This window comes from Salvelinus alpinus, chromosome 18 (assembly GCF_045679555.1).
Source record: "Salvelinus alpinus chromosome 18, SLU_Salpinus.1, whole genome shotgun sequence".
Classification (NCBI taxonomy): Eukaryota; Metazoa; Chordata; class Actinopteri; order Salmoniformes; family Salmonidae; genus Salvelinus; species Salvelinus alpinus.
In genome coordinates this window covers 40024630-40044791 of record NC_092103.1, presented here as the reverse complement: position 1 = coordinate 40044791, position 20162 = coordinate 40024630, and the positions used below count along the sequence as shown (strand labels likewise).

The 20162-nt window shown below is 42.1% G+C and overlaps 1 protein-coding gene across 2 annotated transcripts in view; it reads left to right on the top strand.

Annotated features, from left to right (window-relative positions):
• Positions 1-2780: 2780 nt before the first annotated feature.
• The window catches only part of megf10 (multiple EGF-like-domains 10), a 152727-nt gene continuing 135345 nt past the window's right edge, over positions 2781-20162 (top strand). Inside the window, exon 1 of one of the 2 annotated variants that reach the window (XM_071351873.1) lies at positions 2781-3096. The gene's annotated coding sequence lies outside the window, so the exon portion shown is untranslated. The remainder of the gene's footprint in view (positions 3097-20162) is intronic. The other variant, XM_071351872.1, reaches the window with a different exon arrangement.

Below are 20162 nucleotides of genomic sequence, written 5' to 3'. Positions count from 1 at the left end.
GCTACTGGTTGCAGTATGCCACGAGACTCTAACCCGCTGCTGGTTACAGTATGCCACGAGACTCTAACCCGCTACTGGGTACAGTATGCCACGAGACTCTAACCCGCTACTGGGTACAGTATGCCACGAGACTCTAACCCGCTACTGGTTACAGTACGCCACGAGACTCTAACCCGCTACTGGGTACAGTATGCCACGAGACTCTAACCCGCTACTGGGTACAGTATGCCACGAGACTCTAACCCGCTACTGGGTACAGTATGCCACGAGACTCTAACCCGCTGCTGGTTACAGTACGCCACGAGACTCTAACCTGCTACTGGTTACAGTATGCCACGAGACTCTAACCCGCTACTGGGTACAGTATGCCACGAGACTCTAACCCGCTGCTGGTTACAGTACGCCACGAGACTCTAACCTGCTACTGGGTACAGTACGCCACGAGACTCTAACCCGCTGCTGGTTACAGTACGCCACGAGACTCTAACCCGCTACTGGGTACAGTATGCCACGAGACTCTAACCCGCTACTGGGTACAGTACGCCACGAGACTCTAACCTGCTACTGGTTACAGTACGCCACGAGACTCTAACCTGCTACTGGTTACAGTACGCCACGAGACCCTAACCTGCTTTGGAGTGCTCTGCCAACTGTTGTTTGCCAACTGTGCTTAGCTGAATCATGCAAACCCTCCTGGAAAAGAACATTACTCCAATTGTTATAATTCTAATGGTTCTAGTGTCTATTACGCAATGGGTGCATGGCCCACAAACACTATGCTCATGTTTATGTACTGTAGATTGGTTTCTATTAATTAAATAGTATTTAGATAACTGGTCAGTCCTTTAATCAGATTTCAACCAAAAACCAGATATCAACCAAAATAAGACATATTTTTCATGACATCAAAAAGACATCATGAAGAAGTCTTTTTAATCTGGTTGTAATATGGTTATATGACGTACCGACCTGATTTCAACCAGTAAAAGACGTCTTTATCACGTCATATGCCCACTGGGAAGACATACTGCTTGATTCATTGGAACTGTCCACCACATTGCTTTCAACTTGCAACATACCTTGTGTCAATTGAAGCTTATCCTCAATACTGACAAAACTAAACTAATGGTGTTTTCTAAAGCAAGAAATAGATCTCTGAACCTTTCACCTATTACTATCTGCCAGGGCAATGAGATTGAGACTGTAACCTCATATAAATATCTTGGAATATTAATTGATGACGACCTCTCTTTTAAATTGCATATTCAACAATTTACAAAAAAATTTAAGCTGAAGTTGGGATTTTCTTTTAGGAATAAGGCCTGTTTTTCTTTTGAAGCCAGAAGGAGGCTAGTATCAGCTACATTTATGCCTTTACTAGACTATTTCATTTTTATTTGACCTTATTTAACTAGGCAAGTCAGTTAAGAACAAATTCTTATTTTCAATGACGGCCTAGGATCAGTGGGTTAACTGCCTTGTTCAGGGGCAGAACGACAGATTTTTACCTTCTTATCTCAGGGAGTCGATCTTGCAACCTTTTGGTTACTAGTCCAACGCTCTAACCACTAACCACTAGGCTACCTGCCGCCCCAGGTATGGGGATATTGGGGATATTTTATATATGAATGCTTCCGCTCAGTGTTTGAGATCAATTGACACCCTTTACCATGGCGCATTGAGAATTATGTTAAACTGCAAAACCCTTATGTATCACTGCACTTTGTATACCAGGGTTGGCTGGCATTCTCTAGTCACTCATAGGCTCAGTCACTGGTATACTTTTATTTACAAAGCCATTTTGGGTTTACTACCATTTTATTTGGGCATTTTTTTGTTCAGAAATGTGGTGGGTACTCTCTTCATTCGCAGGACTTTATCCTGCTAACTTTTCCAAATGTCTGAACTGAATTTGGTAAAAGGGCTTTTATGTACTCTGCGCCATTGGCTTGGAACGCCTTACAAAACACTTTTAAACTGGAAGAACTTGTTCCGATTTGTGTTTTTAAATCACTGACGAAGGATTTTGAGACTGATTCCTTGACCTGTCAATGTTTTTAATGAGCTGTTTTATGAATTTGTTATACTCTTGTGAATTCTATGTTTTTTTTATTAGATTACTTGTAATTTTTCCTGTTGTCTGTCTGTAATTGTGTAATGACTTGGTGCTGCCTATCTTGGCCAGGACGCTCTTGAAAAGGAGATTTCAAATCACAATGAGTCCTTCCTGGTTAAATAAAGGTTAAATAAATTAATTAATTGTAGCCTACACAGCAAACTACTCTATTGCAGGGGTGAGTTCTGACTCCTAATAATATCTTCCTTTTCTGAAGTGTACACTTTTGCCATCCTTTATATCAAGAGCATGGACCATAGGCTTGGCCATACTGTACAGTAATTCCACGTGATACACAACATTTACCGCTAGATGACACCAGAGATGTTGAAAAATTATCCAACGTAAATCTAGGCCTATAATACTGTATGCTCCTTTCATTGGCTCATTGGAGAGTGTGTTAACGCAGATTGCAAAGCACATTTTAGATAAATAACTATTTCCCCATGTATTTAATTGAACACTTTTACATTTAGTAAACACATTTTGTACATTTATGTTCATATTGAAACGATCCAAAATAATGGTATCTTTTTTTCTTTCAACAGCAAAAACAACATTTCCAGTTGCCACACAAAGTGTCGAGCCCTTTTTACAAGTCTCCTTGCATCCCTTACCGTCCTGATTGGCTGACGCCGCGGTGAGGTCATCACAAGAGTGGTGCCAGTGTTTTTGACATTCGGGATAACTTTCTCACTGTCCGACGGCTGTTGGGATGTACAGTATATGTGCCAAACCAAAGCATTTTCGCAATTCCAACAATTAAACCACGTTTTTATAATTGGACGCGTACTGTAGGTCTCGTTTCCTCTTTCAGTCGAAAACGTTGTGTTTCACCATCCACCGGATAAACTTATTTTCGTCAACCTGCAGTTTTTGGATCATTCATCATTCACTAGTGAGGACCATTCAACTGTGAGGAGCGAAACATTGAAAGGATCCATGAGCCCGAATAGGACGAAAACCCTCGCATAGAATAGGTATGTTTTGCATTCATTATTTTGTTCCTTGGTGTGTAGCCTATTGGGCAATATCGGGTCTATCTAGCCTGCAGTGTACGGTTGTATTAAACATAATATAGTGTTTAGTTGAACATGTTCGAACAATCCTGATAAGAACCTAATTTTTTTTTTAAAGTTCTTCTGATTTTAAGAAGCCCATCTTTTATAAAGGCCATCTTTTTTTCTGATTTAAAAGATGCTCTGCTTTTCAATTAGGTTACTTATACATTATATAACGTAAGATGGTGTAGGCCTACCATCAATAAGCATCAACTCAAGGAGAGTTGATTGATCTCATATTCATGTATTTGAATTAGATGTATCATGTTTTGCAATAATCTTGCCACTTAGCATGAGTGACAGGTCTTAACAAGTGTTGTTTTGGTGCTGCGTTCTGAATGGTGCGCTGCGACGCGGTGATACGAGACAAGCATCGGCAACTATTTCAGTGTGTGTTCACGAAGGTAAATAGTAAATGAGTTTAGAATCATTGTGGTTCTGCGTTATCCCGTAGTTCCTCGTGTATTGAGCAGCAGCTGGACGTTTGCTACTTATGAGGTCAGGTAGTTTAGCCAAATATTATACATAGGGTCCTCTTTTTCATCACTGTAAGTGTGAGTGTGACCGCCGGTGTCAGGGTTCGACCCAGCATCTCCTGTGCGCCAGCACATTACCCATTACCCGGCATTGACTTGGGGTGCCAATGCCACTGTTCAGGTCACAGGCAAGGTTGCCCATTATGTGCTCTGGGATTTCTAATGTTAATTTGCAACTTCTGAGTGAGCTTGATATTGAATTGTGTGTCTTGATACTAGTAGCTTGCACAAGGCCTTTATCCACATTTTGTTACATTATAGCCGTATTCTAATATTGATTACATTGTTTTTTCCCCTCATCAATCTACACACAATAGCCCATAATGACAATGCAAAAAATAGTTTTTTAAATTTTTTGTAAATGTATTAAAAATAAACAACTGAAATATAACATTTACATAAGTATTCAGACCCTTTACTCAGTACTTTGTTGAAGCACCGTTGGCAGCGATTACATCCTCGAGTCTTCTTGGGTATGACGCTACATGCTTGGCACACCAGTATTTGGGGAGTTTCTCCCATTCTTCTCTGCAGATCCTCTCAAGCTCTGTTTGGTTGGATGGGGAGCGTTGCTGCACAGCTGTTTTCAGGTCTCTCCAGAGATATTCGATTGGGTTCAAGTCTCTGGCTGGGCCACTCAAGGACATTCAGAGACATGTCCCGAAGCTGTGTTGTCTTGGCTGTGTGCTTAGGGTTGTTGTCCTGTTGGAAGGTGAACCTTCACCCCAGTCTGAGGTCCTGAATGCTCTGGAGCAGGTTTTCATCAAGGATCTCTCTGTACTTTGCTCTGTTCACCTTTGCCTTGATCCTGACTAGTCTCCCAGTCCCTGCCGCTGAAAAACCTCCCCACAGCATGATGCTGCCACCATCATGCTTCACCGTAGGGATTGTGCCAGGTTTCCTCCAGACATGACGCTTGGCATTCAGGCCAAAGAGTTCAGTCTTGGTTTCATCAGGCCAAAGAATCTTGTTTCTCATGGTCTGAGAGTCCTTTAGGTGTCGTTTGGAAAACTCCAAGCAGGCTGTCATGTGCCTTTTACTGAGGAGTGACTTCTGTCTGGCCACTCTACCATAAAGGCCCAATTAGTAGAGTGCTGCAGAGATGGTTGTCCTTCTGGAAGGTTCTCCCATCTCTACAGAGGATCTCTAGAGCTCTGTCACAGTGACCATCGGGTTCTTGGTCACCTCCCTGACCAAGGCCCTTCTCCCCTGAATGCTCACTTTGGCCAGGCGGCCAGCTCTAGGATGAGTCTTGGGGGTTCCAAACTTCTTCTATTTAAGAATGATGGAGGCCACTGTGTTCTTGGGTACCTTCAATGCTGCAGAAATGTTTTGGTACCCTACCCCAGATCTGTGCCTAGACACAATCCTGTCTCTGAGCTCTACTGACAATTCCTTTGACCTCATGGCTTGGTTTTTGCTCTGACATGCACTGTAAACTGTGGGACCTTTATATAGACAGGTGTGTGCCTTTGCAAATCATGTCCAATCAATTAAATTAACCACAGGTGGACTCCTATTAAGTTGTAGAAACATCTCAAGGATGATCAATTGAAACAGGGATGCACCTGAGCTCAATTTTGAGTCACATAGCAAAGGGTCTGAATACTTATCTAAATAAGATATTTCAGTTTTTTATATTTAATACATTTGCAAAAATGTCTAAAAACCTGTTTTGTCTTTGTTATTATGTGGTGTTTTGTGTGGATTGCTGAGGATATTTTATTTATTTAATCCATTTTAGAATAAGGCTGTAACGTAGCAAAATGTGGAAAAGTGAAGGGGTCTGAATACTTTCAGAAGGCACTGTATGTAAACTGAGTGTACCAAAACATTAGGAACACCTGCTCTTTACATGACATACACTGACCAGGGGAATCCAGGTAAAAGCTATGATCCATTATTGATGTCACCTTGATAATTGAGACATGGATTGTGTCTGTCATTCAGAGGGTGAATGCGCAAGACAAAATATTGAACGAACTGCATTGGAACGGGGTTTGGTAGTAGGTGCCAGGCGCACCGGTTTGAGTGTCGATAACTGCTACACTGCTGTTTTTTTTACGCTCAACAGTTTCCCGTGTGTATCAAGAATGGTCCACCATCCAAATGACATCCAGCCAACTTGACACAACTGTGGGAAGCATTGGAGTCAACATGGGCCAGCATCCCTGTGGAATGCTTTCAAAACCTTGTAGAGTCCATGCCCCGACGAATTGAGGCTGTTCTGAGGGCAAAAGGGGGTGCAACTCAATATTAGGAAGATGTTCCTAATGTTTTGTACACTCAGGGTATGTTGGCGCTTGTGCACACATCTGCATGTGTTTCATGGGACCTGAGTTTCCCCTGTTACACGTGCATGTGTCTCTCTGCCCATATTCTATTCTTATGTGTGTGTGTGTGTGTGTGTGTGTGTGTGTGTGTGTGTGTGTGTGTGTGTGTGTGTGTGTGTGTGTGTGTGTGTGTGTGTGTGTGTGTGTGTGTGTGTGTGTGTGTGTGTGTGTGTGTGTGTGTGTTTGAGTGCCTTAAAATGCCTTTGTCACATCATCCATCCCCCGTCATCTTTTCAAAGAGAGACAGACTCTGAATAGAAAGCTTCCAATGAGTTAACAAGAAGAATGTGTGTACCAAACCATTGAATTAAGCCCATGCCAGTAAGTGCCACAGGGCGGAACTATTTTAGTTGGAGAAATCTTGCTGCCTAGTGTCCCGGGGGCAGTGACGAGCGGAGCGCGAGGCTCCTGCAGTATGGTGATCATTGTCTCGCTGCCACAGTCATGTGACCTGCTGTGAATGGAAGAAAAGGGCACAAAGTGTCCAGAGAGAGACTCACACTGGTATACGATGATGTTACACTGTTTTATACCAAAGCATTGTTGAATATTAGTTTCTGATTGGCTAGGAGGGCATTCTAGAATGGACATTAAATCCAGATAACGGGACAGTTCATTACATACGCTCTTTCATGTAAAAAGATGAGAGAGATGACCACAAGTGTAAACTTGGGTCAAATATTGACTATGTCAGGTGAATAGACAGTGGAGAAGAGTGTCAGCATCTAGACTAGAACATGACAGTTTGGCCAAGCTATAGTTGTGTGGTGTGTTGATTATCGCTTTTTTGTGTAGTATGTGACAAACAGGGGTTCGAAACTGTGGTTCCTGCATGCCATAAGACTGTGTTAGCCTGCTGAGTTAAATCTTACCCACTGGGCAAAAAATGGTTTTCTTCTTCTTTTTTTTTAAATCACCCAACTTTTAACCTAAATCCAATGACACTTTGAACTTTTTTGTTGTTGATTTCACGTTGAATTCACGTTAATTGACAACTCAACCAAATGTATGTCAAAACTAGACTTTGAACTGACGTCTGTGCCCAGTGGGTAGGCATTATCTTAGGGAGCCAACGCCAAGTCTTCAAGGCTAAATCAAGGTTGCTCCACTTACTCCCTAACACTGCTAGTAAAGAACAGAAGTACAGGCCGTTGCTAACACAGTTAGTCTACCAATAAGTTGAATGGGGGTGGGTGCGGGAAAGAAAGTCCGGAGCATGATCATAGTAGGCTAATCCGTTTACCACGACTGTGTCATTATGATAATATAACAAGCTCAGTTTGTTTTTGGGAGTGGCAAGCTCCTCCAGCTGCTAGCAATAAAAACAACATTATTCCTTTTTATAATGAAAGGGTTCAGCCATGGACACAGACTCCCTGGGACAGATAAAAATAAGCAAGGCTGTTACAGATGCTTCCACATTGTTGCTGGTTTCCTTTTCTTATTTGTGTAAAATCCTCGCTAGCTATATTCTTCTCTCCAAACTTGATGATGTATGTAAAACATACATTTATGATACAGAGATTGGACACAATCAGGAATAGGAAGATCATGAGATTTGGTCAGAGTGATATTCAATGTTACTGCAGTACAATGAGTGATACATTCAATACACAGTATGGTGTATTTCATGGTTCCAAAGAGCCTAAGGCTGGAAATTCAATCAATTACATGCTGTGAAATCCACAATGTGAAATACCAGATTGTTATGCATCATAGTGTGGAAAATATTGAGAAAATGTTTACCGGGTGTCATAAAACAAAACAAAGATGTTCTATATGAAATGGTGTGATTTTGCAGTACAGAAAAGTGACGTTTTCCACATTACAGGTTTGATTAAATACCAGCCTCTGCACTCTAACATTAGAGTTGTAATAATTCATGTATAATGAAACACTTTAAATGAATGTGAGATATTTGGAAGAGAGAACAGAGTGTAAGGGGAGGACAAATGGAGATGTGCCGTGATTGACAGGGACACATGTCCGTGTTTACTGGACGGCTATAAGAAGGGGGCGGAAGTTCTTTGGCCTCACAAAGAAATAAATGTGAGGGAGCCCACCCTAGTTACTCCTAAAGCGCTCTTTCATTTTTCTGAGACAGAATCATTCTGGACCTGTCAACTTAACATACTCTTATTCTTAAGGGAGGGGGAAGTTCTGGGTGCTCCTAACGGTGTCTCTAAGGGGCAAAGTACTGTAGCTTTTCATCAAGAATGTATTTCTACTACCTTGAAACTCACCTTTTGAGTTGAACTGAGCTCATATTTGATAAAGCCCAATCCCTCTCCACTATAACAAAACTTATTTGGTTGTTTGTTTACAACTCCAATCTAGTATTGCAGGATGGACTTATCCATCCCCTTTCTCCATTGTCTTTACAGCATTATTACAATGGCATGACAAATCTCAGTAGACATGCAGAGCTAGACTGCCTGCCTCAATGTCTACCACTTCCAAAAATCTACAACAATTGTTGACAAAGCCGACTGTAAAATGAACCCGTCTTTCATAGTCTTAGTTACCTTTACAAATCCAAACCAAAGTTGCAACAAAGAAAAATTCTCATGGTATATTCATGCGAGGATGTGTACTCTATATAATTTTTTATATATAAACAGGATACAGGATTAATATCATGTTTATTACAGGTCAGCTGTTTGTTTCTTCCCGGGTGGTACTGTATTACATATCTGAATTGAACGATATAGATGCAAATGTATTGTATAGTAGATCACATAGTAACATACTCAGTCTGCAATTGGATTTAGATCCGAGTCTGTTTTGCACTCGGCAGTGATCTGCTGGTGGCAGGTAGCCTAGCGGTTAGATGTTGGGCCAATATCCCCAAGGTTGCTAGTTTGAATCCTCGAGCTGAGAAGGTGAAAAATCAGTCGATGTGCCCTTGAGCAAGGCACTTAACCCTAATTGCTCCTGTAAATCACTCTGGATAAGAAGGAAGAAACCTAGAGGAAACCATCTTAAAGGGAAAGCATATCCCGGCTATCTTCTTGGTTTCACCCATGTTCTAGCTAGCTAACGTTGGATTCACCCATGTTTTAATCCAGCTAAATTTGGTTTTGCCCATGTTCTAGCTATACTTAGTCTCACCCATGTTCTAGCTAGTTTAAGTTGATTTCACCCATGTTATAGCTAGCTAAACTTATTTTTGCCATGTTCTAGCTAGCTAATGTTGGTTTCACCAATGTTATAGCTAGCTGAAATTGATTTCACCCATGTTCTAGCTAGCTAACGTTGGTTTCACTCATGTTCTAATCCAGCTAAATTTGGTTTTGCCCATAAACATGGCTAAATGGATGTGGATGGCATGAAGAGGTAGCCTATCCCCATCACATTCACAGTTCACTCTCTAGAGGAAGTATCACAGACGTAGACCCAGCAAATGTAATCTACACTTTATTTGAGCAAGTTCTGATAATTGGAAATTCTTCTCTTATGACAACATTACTTTTCTCTAAAAGTCAAAGAGGGCACACGCTTAACTTCAAAGAGCATTGCAGACCTCTGCATTAGATATCAGGGTACAGAGCCAACCCTTAAACCCTAGAAGGGACAGATTATTCAATCAAGAATAATACTGCTATACAGTATGTTTTCAGATTAAGTGTCTATTTGAGATCAGTCTTGTTAAAGACGCTCTAACATTGTTGGCAGCAGTAGTACAATTTGATCCTAAGTCCCAAATTTGGCAGCTTGATCAGCGTAACAGAGGTCAATTGCCGGGCAACAGGGATAATTGTACAGTGGAACTATTGCACGAAGGGCTGAATCAAGTGAGCTGTTTTCAGGTTCAAAGGCTCAATGATACCCAGGATTTGAAACCAGGTTGCACGTTTTGTCACAACATTGTTTTGAACGTTCATTTTAGGACTGATGCCCAACGGAACATTCTACTCAATGCATTCCCAGAATTCCATTCTGGGCGTTGATGAAGAGTTCATCTAAAGTGCATTACTGTGGCTTGGAAACGATGACATTTAAAAAAGAGGCAAATAATTAGTAGGAAAACCTTTTGTCATCATTGTGATGTCACCAGATTGACTTTAGATGCAGTATAAGTTTAGCATTGCTAGATATTTTAGATATGCTAGATATTTTTTATGAACTTCACTACCTAATGGCAACATTGCCATCTCTCTAAAGTAAACTTGCCCTGCATCATAAGGATGGCAAAGTTGTTTCCTACTAATTATTTGCCTACTTTAGTAATCATATTTCCAAGCCACTAAAGTGTAATTTAGACAAAACAGTCATTAGCCCCCGTTCAGAAAGACTGGGCATTAGTCATCAGTCAGGCATCAACATGGCTGCGGTGTCAGTAGAATGTCGATAACAATGGCAACGACGCGACCGAGTGATGGAGGAGCCAACCATTAGCATACTTTCCCTAATGCACATCTTTTTTAACTACACAATGGCATAATATTCTATAATACAATTTGTTATACGATAACATCGTTTTGGCGTTATGACTAAGGCTTTCACGGTTGGCGCCGACCAACATATCCCTTTGATATCCCTCTCTGCTGTTTGGGTCTGGGTCCTCAGAGCAGCAAAGTGTGTAACTCTATATTTCCACTCCAGGCCTCTCGTATCCAAGTCCACTGCCTGGGAGCCGCCATAAACGGGCGACTTTACTGTCATTTCCTGCTCTCTTGTCTCCGGTGGCGGTCACACTTCCCTTCCTTACTGTCTGACCCTCCTCATCCCCTGATGTCTGACTGTCTGGAACCAACGACCTCCATGGGTTCTAATCCCACTTCTGATTATGAAAACTAGAGCGTTAGGTGAAATGAGAAGCGGACACTGGCCAGACCTGGGCTCAAGTAGTATTTAAAGTCTTTCAAATACTTTGCGCATTTGCTCAAGTCGGCCTGGAGTACCGGATAGGCGGGGCTGGACAGTTTTGAGACAGGAAAGCTCAATCAAGCACAGCTAACGCAGGTGGGGTATGAAATGGACCAAGTTACCTTTTTAGGGTTATGGGATGAGCAAAAATGCTGTATCCTCTCAACATCTGTCAACATACATGTTTATGAGTATATCCTAATGTTTTTTGTTTCCCCACACACATTTGACCATTAGTGGAATCCCCCTTTAAAGTGTAATGCTTTATGGGGTTGTGTGAGCCTATGTGTTGTGCAGGGATCACTTGGCATTTAAAACATTTATTTATTTATTTAACCTTTATTTAACTAGGCAAGTCAGTTAAGAACAAATTCTTATTTACAACGACATCCTACCAAAAGGCAAAAGGCTTCCTGCTGGGATTGGATTAAAAATACAAATATAAATCAAATATAAATATAGGACAAAACACACATCACGACAAGAGAGACAACACAACACTACATAAAGAGAGACCTAAGTCAACAGCATAGCAAGGCAGCAACACATGACAACATCAAGGCGGTGACCCGTTCCTGTAGGTTCATGCTCTACAACATTCGCAGAGTACGACCCTGCCTCACACAGGAAGCGGCGCAGGTCCTAATCCAGGCACTTGTCATCTCCCGACTGGATTACTGCAACTCGCTGTTGGCTGGGCTCCCTGCCTGTGCCATTAAACCCCTACAACTCATCCAGAACGCCGCAGCCCGTCTGGTGTTCAACCTTCCCAAGTTCTCTCATGTCACCCCGCTCCTCCGCTCTCTCCACTGGCTTCCAGTTGAAGCTCCATCCGCTACAAGACCATGGTGCTTGCCTACGGAGCTGTGAGGGGAACGGCACCTCCGTACCTTCAGGCTCTGATCAGGCCCTACACCCAAACCAGGGCACTGCGTTCATCCACCTCTGGCCTGCTCGCCTCCCTACCTCTGAGGAAGTACAGTTCCCGCTCAGCCCAGTCAAAACTGTTCGCTGCTCTGGCACCCCAATGGTGGAACAAACTCCCTCACGACGCCAGGTCAGCGGAGTCAATCACCACCTTCCGGAGACACCTGAAACCCCACCTCTTTAAGGAATACCTAGGATAGGATAAAGTAATCCTTCTAACCCCCCCCCCCCCCTTAAAAGAGTTAGATGCACTATTGTAAAGTGGTTGTTCCACTGGATATCATAAGGTGAATGCACCAATTTGTAAGTCGCTCTGGATAAGAGCGTCTGCTAAATGACTTAAATGTAAATGTAAATGACAACATAGCAAGGCAGCAACACATGACAACACAGCATGGTAGCAACACAACATGAGAACAACATGGTAGCACCGCAACTTGGTAGCAGCACAAAACATGGTACAAACATTATTGGGCACAGACAACAACACAAAGGGCAAGAAGGTAGAGACAACAATACATCTCGCAAAGCAGCCACAACTGTCAGTAAGAGTGTCCATGATTGAGTCTTTGAATGAAGAGATTGAGATAAAACTGTCCAGTTTGAGTGTTTGTTGCAGCTCGTTCCAGTCGCTAGCTGCAGCGAACTGAAAAGAGGAGCGACCCAGGGATGTGTGTGCTTTAGGGACCTTTAACAGAATGTGACTGGCAGAACGGGTGTTATATGTGGAGGATGAGGGCTGCAGTAGATATCTCAGATAGGGGAATTGTACAGCTTTTCTGAATGCACCACCTGTCCCAATAAACAGTAGCAAGGGGCTGCTTAGAGAAGGACCATTTGAACACAGGATGCTTTGGAGACATTAGTGAGCATGATAAGTGGCAACCGACACACACACACACACACACACACACACACACACACACACACACACACACACACACACACACACACACACACACACACACACACACACACACACAGAGACACACACACACACACGGACAGACGTGCATGCACACACACACACACACACAAACCTGCACATGCATAGGTACGCACGCAGACACACACACACACACACACACACACACACACACACACACACACACACACACACACACACACACACACACACACACACACACACACACACACTCTTAATTAGGCTGTGCCTCTCACTGCTTGTGCCTGGTACTTCACTGAACAGTGTCTTACAGTAGTTCACATAGAGTAGTTGACATTTTCTTGACATTTGTTTAGTTCTGTTATTTAGCTAAGTGGTTACCAATGTATTTCCTGATGTGAAGTGAAATAGAATTTTCCCCAATTCTGCTCTACATCTTCTATAGCAAGTACATTGAACCCAGTGATGTAGTGGAGGGTAAAGTTTACCGACCTTTTGGGAAAAAATGCATTGAAAGTATAGCGAACGTAAATTTTTGCACCGCGACTGCCGATCAAAGTTTACCCACCAATTTTTCTAGCACTACATTACTGATTGAAACGCCATGGCATTAGATAGTAAGGTTGGGCGGTATGCAGATTTCCATATCTTCATACAGTTCCTGTACCATACCGGGGTATACGGTATTACCGGCAGAGGGGCAATTTTTTTAAATGATTTCTTATGCTAACAAATGCTAACAAAATACTAGCGAATTCCCTTAGCTGACGCTAGCTATATGTTAATAAACGCAAGCAAACATAAACCAAATGCAAGGACAGACAACCCGGCTCATAAAGTTATACATCTATCTCAAAAGGCTACTCACACTTGATCCAGAAGGGGATTGATTGTCTTTGCTGTAACCAAGCAGCTTGATATTGCAAGCTAGACACCTAACATTATAGCTAGCAAGTTAGCAAACCAAAATGCATAGCTGGAGCTCTGAGCTGGAGAAGATGTATTTGGCACATCTTAGACAGTTAACTTATAGTTATACGATATTTAGCTGGCAAACATTTGTTGCGAATTCCATGTGTAACTTGATCACCTCTGTTGTGCTGCTCAACATTGGATCGTCACGTCACGTTTGCTCCATGTGCTCTTTGTAAACGAACATACAATGTGACTGGCTCAATCACATTTTTTGGGGACGGTATTGAAAAGCATACTGTCAGTACTTCAAAATACCCTTTCATCCGGTGTATACGGTATACCGCCCAAGCCTATTAGGTAGGGAGATAAGTAGTTGGTAGAGGACTAGACTCATTATGGGACCCCATACTGGTGCAGTTTCCCAGGCAAAGTGTGTTTAAAAGAAAGGCAGGTTGTCCTGGTATACAGCTGTGGGTCAGGTGAAAGGCAGACAACACACTACAGATGACAAGAGACACAGCAGCTGTGTTTGTTCTGTGTTCTTTCTTCACTCTCTCTGTCTCACTGTCTGAGTCTCTCTCTCTCTCTCTCTCTCTCTCTCTCTCAATTCAATTCAAAGGGCTTTATTGGCATGGGAAACATGTGTTAACATTGTCAAAGCAAGTGAGGTAGATAATATACAAAAGTGAAATAAACAATCAAAATTAACAGTAAACATTACACACACAGAAGTTTCAAAACAATAAAGACATTTCAAATGTCATATTATGTATATATACAGTGTTATAACAATGTACAAATGGTTAAAGTACACAAGGGAAAATAAATAAGCATAAATATGGGTTGTTTTTACAATGGTGTTTGTTCTTCATTGGTTGCCCTTTTCTTGTGGCAACAGGTCACAAATCTTGCTGCTGTAATGGCACACTGTGGAATTTCACCCAGTAGATATGGGAGTTTATCAAAATTGGGTTTGTTTTCGAATTCTTTGTGGATCTGTGTAATCTGAGGGAAATATGTGTCTCTAAAATGGTCATACATTGGGCAGGAGGTTAGGAAGTGCAGCTCAGTTTCCACCTCATTTTGTGGGCAGTGTGCCTGTCTTCTCTTGAGAGCCATGTCTTCCTACGGCGGCCTTTCTCAATAGCAAGGCTATGCTCACTGAGTCTGTACATAGTCAAAGCTTTCCTTAAGTTTGGGTCAGTCACAGTGGTCAGGTATTCTGCCACTGTGTACTCTCTGTTTAGGGCCAAATAGCATTCTAGTTTGCTCAGTTTTTTTGTTAATTCTTTCCAATGTGTCAAGTAATTATCTTTTTGTTTTCTCATGATTTGCTTGGGTCTAATTGTGCTGCTGTCCTGGGGCTTTGTGGGGTGTGGTTGTGTTTGTGAACAGAGCCCCAGGACCAGCTTGCTTAGGGGACTCTTCTCCAGGTTAATCTCTCTGTAGGTGATGGCTTTGTTATGGAAGGTTTGGGAATCGCTTCCTTTTAGGTGGTTGTAGAATTTAACGGCTCTTTTCTGGATTTTGATAATTAGTGGGTATCGGCCTAATTCTGCTCTGCATGCATTATTTGGTGTTCTACGTTGTACACGGAGGATATTTTTGCAGAATTCTGCATGCAGAGTCTCAATTTGGTGTTTGTCCCATTTTGTGAAATCTTGGTTGGTGAGCGGACCCCAGACCTCACAACCATAAAGGGCAATGGGTTCTATGACTGATTCAAGTATTTTTAGCCAGATCCTAATCGGTATGTTGAATTTTATGTTCCTTTTGATGGCATAGAATGCCCTTCTTGCCTTGTCTCTCAGATCGTTCACAGCTTTGTGGAAGTTACCTGTGGCGCTGATGTTTAGGGCAAGGTATGTATAGTTTTTTGTGTGCTCTAGGGCAATGGTGTCTAGATGGAATTTGTATTTGTGGTCCTGGCAACTGGAACTTTTTTGGAACACCATTATTTTGGTCTTACTGAGATTTACTGTCAGGGCCAAGGTCTGGCAGAATCTGTGCAGAATATATAGGTGCTGCTGTAGGCCCTACTTGGTGGGTGATAGAAGCACCAGATCATCAGCAAACAGTAGACATTTGACTTCAGATTCTAGTAGGGTGAGGCCGGGTGCTGCAGACTTTTCTAGTGCCCGCGGCAATTCGTTGATATATACAGTGGGGAGAACAAGTATTTGATACACTGCCGATTTTGCAGGTTTTCCTACTTACAAAGCATGTAGAGGTCTGTAATTTTTATCATAGGTACACTTCAACTGTGAGAGACGGAATCTAAAACAAAAATCCAGAAAATCACATTGTATGATTTTTAAGTAATTAATTTGCATTTTATTGCATGACATAAGTATTTGATACATCAGAAAAGCAGAACTTAATATTTGGTACAGAAACCTTTGTTTGCAATTACAGAGATCATACGTTTCCTGTAGTTCTTGACCAGGTTTGCACACACTGCAGCAGGGATTTTGGCCCACTCCTCCATACAGACCTTCTCCAGATCCTTCAGGTTTCGGGGCTGTCGCTGGGCAATATGGACTTTCAGCTCCCTCCAAAGATGTTCTATTGGGTTCAGGTCTGGAGACTGGCTAGGCCACTCCAGGACCTTGAGATGCTTCTTACGGAGCCACTCCTTAGTTGCCCTGGCTGTGTGTTTCGGGTCGTTGTCATGCTGGAAGACCCAGCCACGACCCATCTTCAATGCTCTTACTGAGGGAAGGAGGTTGTTGGCCAAGATCTCGCGATACATGGCCCCATCCATCTTCCCCTCAATACGGTGCAGTCGTCCTGTCCCCTTTGCAGAAAAGCATCCCAAAAGAATGATGTTTCCACCTCCATGCTTCACGGTTGGGATGGTGATCTTGGGGTTGTACTCATCCTTCTTCTTCCTCCAAACACGGCGAGTGAAGTTTAGACCAAAAAGCTCTATTTTTGTCTCAACAGACCACATGACCTTCTCCCATTCCTCCTCTGGATCATCCAGATGGTCATTGGCAAACTTCAGACGGGCCTGGACATGCGCTGGCTTGAGCAGGGGGACCTTGCGTGCGCTGCAGGATTTTAATCCATGACGGCGTAGTGTGTTACTAATGGTTTTCTTTGAGACTGTGGTCCCAGCTCTCTTCAGGTCATTGACCAGGTCCTGCCGTGTAGTTCTGGCTGATCCCTCACCTTCCTCATGATCATTGATGCCCCACGAGGTGAGATCTTGCATGGAGCCCCAGACCGAGGGTGATTGACCATCATCTTGAACTTCTTCCATTTTCTAATAATTGCGCCAACAGTTGTTGCCTTCTCACCAAGCTGCTTGCCTATTGTCCTGTAGCCCATCCCAGCCTTGTGCAGGTTTACAATTTTATCCCTGATGTCCTTACACAGCTCTCTGGTCTTGGCCATTGTGGAGAGGTTGGAGTCTGTTTGATTGAGGTTGTGGACAGGTGTCTTTTATACAGGTAACGAGTTCAAACAGGTGCAGTTAATACAGGTAATGAGTGGAGAACAGGAGGGCTTCTTAAAGAAAAACTAACAGGTCTGTGAGAGCCGGAATTCTTACTGGTTGGTAGGTGATCAACTACTTATGTCATGCAATAAAATGCAAATTAATTACTTAAAAATCATACAATGTGATTTTCTGGATTTTTGTTTTAGATTCCGTCTCTCACAGTTGAAGTGTACCTATGATACAGACCTCTACATGCTTTGTAAGTAGGAAAACCTGCAAAACCGGCAGTGTATCAAATACTTGTTCTCCCCACTGTATGTTGACGATGGTGGGGCTTAAGCTGCATCCCTGTCTCACCCCCCGGCCCTGTGGGAAGAAATGTGTGTGTTTTTTGCCTATTTTAACCGCACACTTGTTGTTTGTGTACATGGATTTTATAATGTCGTATGTTTTACCCCCAACACTACTTTCCATCAATTTGTATAACAGACCCACATGCCAAATTGAGTCGAAGACTTTTTTGAAATCAACAAAGCATGAGAAGACTTTGCTTTTGTTTTGGTTTGTTTGGTTGTCAATTAGGGTGTACAAGGTGAATACATGGTCTGTTGTACGGTAATTTGGTAAAAAGTCAATTTGACATTTGCTCAGTACATTGTTTTCATTGAGGAAATGTACGAGTCTGCTGTTAATGATAATGCAGAGGATTTTCCCACGGTAGTTATTAGGGTCAAATTTGTCTCCACTTTTGTGGATTGGGGTGATCAGTCCTTGGTTCCAAATATTGGAGAAGATGCCAGAGCTTAGGATGATGTTAAAGAGTTTTAGTATAGCCAATTGGAATTTGTTGTCTGTATATTTGAGCATTTCATTAAGGATACCATCAACATCACATCTCTCTCTCTCTCTCTCTCTCTCTCTCTCTCTCTCTCTCTCTCTCTCTCTCTCTCTCTCTCTCTCTCCTCTCTCTCGTCTCTCAAAGCTCAGATCATGCAAAGACAAACTAACCATATTAATTTGAATCAATCAAGATAAAGACAACCACAAAGCTTTGAAGCTTCACTAAGAACATAGACCTACTCATTCATTCTCTCTCTACCGGTAAAAGTTTCCAACTTCAAACCTTCACGTTCACACTAGCCGAAGGTTCATTGAATTAAATAGATAAGGACATTTGTGATAAGGTGTTTGGAGTCTTGCCTCACCACTGTGACATACACAAACACACAGTCGAATACACACACCCACACACACGTACACACAGCACAGGGTCATTCAAGTTCCTCCTGAATGTAAAGGAAATGGGAAGTGCTAGATTATTTTGATTATCTAGTAAAGGAAACTGTCTGGCCTGTCGAGGTATTCCGACTGCAAGTCCAATCAAAACTCATGAACTAACTCACTTGATCGGTAAAGCAGATGTCACAGGAAGAGATCATGGCACTGTCAATTTAGCAATTTAGCTAAATACATCCTCTGGGTCATTTAAATGCTAATGTGGGTGGACTAATGAAAGATCTGACATTCAAACTTCAAAAGAATTCACCTTCTAAGAAGAAATAATTGAAAGTTATAGATTTAAAGTATCAAAAGATGGCAAGATGTTTTGTTCTGTGTTATAGGATTTGTCAGATGAAAACTCAATCTCCTATAAGACTCTTAGTTATTCACACTTGTACATGTAGTTGATAAACTCAAGGTTCAAACCCTGCCAAAGCCCTGCGATAGACTAGCGTCCTGTCCAGGGTGTGTACTTGTACATGAAGCTGCTCCTATGAGCCTCTTGCAAGGCTACTACCCAGCTAGCACATTTTGTTCCTTGGAAGTTGTGGGAACATACATTTTTGGTTTCCCATTGTTTCTGGAAACGAAGCCATAAGTTTCCTGACCGGTAAAACTACATTTTTAAGTTTTGAGAACGGAAGTGAGATTTTTGCCTGTTCTGGTAACGTTCATTTTTAGGTTGCAGGAAGGTTCTGAGAACGTTTTACTCCGGTTCCCTGAAAGTTTTCCTGAGAGGTTTTATTAACATTCTGAGAATACAAATTATAGGTTATTTGAAGGTAATTAAATAACGTTTGAGAACATGTTTCAATAAGAATTCTAATAACACTGCTAGCTTAATTTACCCTTTTTGAAATCCAAGCACAGATGAAAATCCATTTGCTTAGGCATTAATTATGCAAACACATTTATTTTTTATTGTGACGCGGCGTCAGTGCGATTCAAACCAATGATCTCTATCTATGGAATTAGTCTCCTGCGCCCCCAATACATTCAGAACAGATTTCACAACGTATTAACTGTGTGACCTCAGGCCCCTACTCTACTACCACATATCTATAACACAAAATACATGTGTACGTGTGAGTATAGTGCGTATGTTATCGTGTGTTTGTATTCATGTATCTATGTTTGTGTCGCTTCACAGTCCCTGCTGTTCCATAAGGTGTATTTGTGTCTGTTTTTTAAAGCAAATTTTACTGCTTGCATGAGTTACTTTATGTGGAATATAGTTCCATGTAGTCATGGCTCTATGTAGTACTGTGCGTCTCCCATAATCTATTCTGGACTTGGGGACCGAACAGTAGTCCAGGTGCAACAAAACTAGGGCCTGTAGGACCTGCCTTGTTGATAGTGCTGTTAAGAGTGCAGAGCACAGACAGACTTCTCCCCATCCTAGCTACTGTTGTATCAATATGTTTTGACCATGACAGTTTACAATCCAGGGTTACTCCAAGAAGTTTAGTCTCCTCAACTTGCTAAATTTCCACATTATTCATTACAAGATTTAGTTGATGTTTAGGGTTTAGTGAATGATTTGTCCCAAATACAGTGCTTTTAGTTTTTGAAATATTTAGGACTAACTTATTCCTTGCCACCCATTCGGAAACTAACCACGCTCTCACCAAGCTCTAAGAAACATATGGTTCTCAGAATGTTATGTGCTAGCTGGGTACTTATCGTCCCCAATCACCCAAAACTGTTGCACCCTATGCACCAATTGGCTATTGCCTGTTTACCACTCTTCAGTATCTGACTGTACTAATCAC